Genomic DNA, 2,505 nt, shown 5'->3' with positions numbered 1-2,505 from the left:
GTGGGGGTATCTTCTCCTTCGTTCCCGTGTGCTAGACAATTTGGTGTAATGCACTCGAGAACAAAAGGAGGAGCTACCATCACCGACAGTCACTAATGTCAGAGAGGAATCAGTGAGGGAGAGTTCCACCATATATATATGAGAGGACGAAGAATCCCGACTGTTGTCGTGGGGGTCGCTTCTCCTTTGTTCCCGTGTGCTAGACATTTTGGTGTAATGCACTCGGGGACAAATGGAGGAGCGACCATCACCAATGGTCGAATGTATACACCACATGAGCTGAGAGTTTTCAAGAAAAGACTCGACAAACCGATAGTCAACCCGTGATGAATAATAATGATCTAACTTAGGTTTTTTAGTACATATATTTAATTGTAGACGTTTAATATTTGAATTATGAACATAGGAAATGTCGTACTCGGACGACGAAAGTCTCCCGGGGGAGTGCGACTGGTGCCACGACGACCGAGGTCAGTGCGACAGGCCTCACCTGGACGAAGATCGGCGCTTCAGTATTAAGCTGGAGGAGACCTTCGATGTTGAAACGGTACACAACGACGACAAGTGTTATTTTTTCATAATTAAGCACGACTTCAACTATTTCAACGTGTACTTTTCATCTTTTACAATTCGGTAGCTTATCCCATGCCATGCAAGATGCTATGTCTTGGAGAGGATGGGTTTTGAAGACCATGAAAGTATGGAAGCAAAGAAAATTCACCTAAGGACCCATCATGATATAGATTTTGAAGTAAATCTGTATAATTCTGAGAGCGTAACCCATTTTGGTTGCAAAAATTGGGAAGCATTTTGCAAGATGTATGGTTTTGATGAGGGTATGCTTGTCACCATGGATCTTGGTGATCCTAACATCGAGCAAGACAATATGGACATTTGGGTCCTTGTTGATACGCCTCCAATTCTACCGCTATGTGAGTTTCTCAAACATAGTTATTAGCTAATTTATATTGTTCATTTCAAAATAGTTGACAGCTTATTTTCATTGACAGCTTATTTTGATTGTTCAAACAATGTGCGGAACATGGTAGACAGAACCTACTACACCGATGGCTCTGAGTTAACTTATAAGGAGAAAACTCATCTGGTCGGATTTTGTACTGATCTTGAGAATTACAATATCTATTGTAAAACTCCTCCACATTATGGTCAATACGTTCCACTAGTGCACGTGTTGAACTACGGTAACTACTATGGAGATACCCTGGTAAGATTTCTTACTATTACGACATCCGTGAATATTTTGCATACTTCTAAAACTAGTACATTATTGCTAACTATGAAGTTATTACTATGTTTTTCAACAGATAATCCCAGAGGATTGTGTGCCTCATTTGATGTATCAGAATGGTAGGCTTGATGTTTTGAACATACAACCAGGTCATCCTACGAATCTAAACTGTCCATACCGGATTTATAAAAGAAGTGGAGACATGCAAATCAAAGAATGGAAAAAATGTATGGACAGTCGCAAGGAGGTTCTTGGAAGCAAAAGGAAGTGAAGCGCAAGAATTGGAGACAGGATGATCTCCATTCTCCATAATGGAGAGTCAAGGTCTATATTGTTTTATGCTATTTTACCTTAAAGAGGGTATTTCGGTCCTATCTAATACTGATGATCATGTGCTAAGAACAATTAAGTAGGGTTGGTTCGATGACTATGAGGATGATGATCGTATGACTTGTTATTAATAACGAGTAGAAGTTGTATGATGATGATAAATAGGACTTGTTATTATATATGATGATGCATGATGCGCGCATGAAGAGTTATTATATATCAGCGCATGAAATGAACATGGATTGAATTGAAGTGAAGGCACCATGCATGTGGTGCATGTCGAAAGTAGTACAATCCAAACTTGATCAAGTTAGGATTAGTATTACTTTCGACATGCACCACATGTTGCCTTCACTTCAATCTAAGCCATGTTTAGGCATAGCAGTACGTAGCGTTGGTAAACCAAGCACGGAGATATAAGAGAGGACACTTCTCTCTAATAGCTACCTAATAACAACCTAAATTAACCCCCAAAACCCCTAAATCAGCCCCTTTCAAAAAAACAAAAACCTCAGCTCCAGCCAGATGCTGATGCGTGGATGCCTATGTTGGGGAACGTAGCAGAAATTCAAAATTTTCTACGCATCACCAAGATCAATCTATGGAGTAATCTAGCAACGAGGGGAAGGGGAGTGCATCTACATACCCTTGTAGATCGCGATGCGGAAGCGTTGCAAGAACGCAGGTGAGGGAGTCGTACTCGTAGCGATTCAGATCGCGGTTGATTCCGATCTAAGCACCGAAGAACGGTGCCTCCGCGTTCAACACAGGTGCAGCCCGGTGACGTCTCCCACGCCTTGATCCAGCAAGGAGAGAGGGAGAGGTTGGGGAAGACTCCATCCAGCAGCAGCATGACGGCGTGGTGGTGGTGGAGGAGCGTGGCAATCCCGCAGGGCTTCGCCAAGCACCGCGGGAGAGGAGGAGGA

The 2,505-nt window shown here is 42.5% G+C and overlaps 1 long non-coding RNA gene across 1 annotated transcript; it reads left to right on the top strand.

Moving 5' to 3' along the window:
- Window positions 1-919: 919 nt before the first annotated feature.
- Window positions 920-1,791, top strand: LOC141041944 (uncharacterized). The gene is made up of 2 exons (XR_012203716.1): window positions 920-1,225; window positions 1,326-1,791. It is a non-coding gene; the product is annotated as an uncharacterized lncRNA (long non-coding RNA).
- The last annotated feature ends 714 nt before the right edge of the window (window positions 1,792-2,505 follow it).

The sequence above is a fragment of the Aegilops tauschii genome, chromosome 2 (assembly GCF_002575655.3).
Source record: "Aegilops tauschii subsp. strangulata cultivar AL8/78 chromosome 2, Aet v6.0, whole genome shotgun sequence".
In the NCBI taxonomy this organism is placed as follows: Eukaryota; Viridiplantae; Streptophyta; class Magnoliopsida; order Poales; family Poaceae; genus Aegilops; species Aegilops tauschii.
This window is presented reverse-complemented; position numbering and strand designations above follow the sequence as displayed.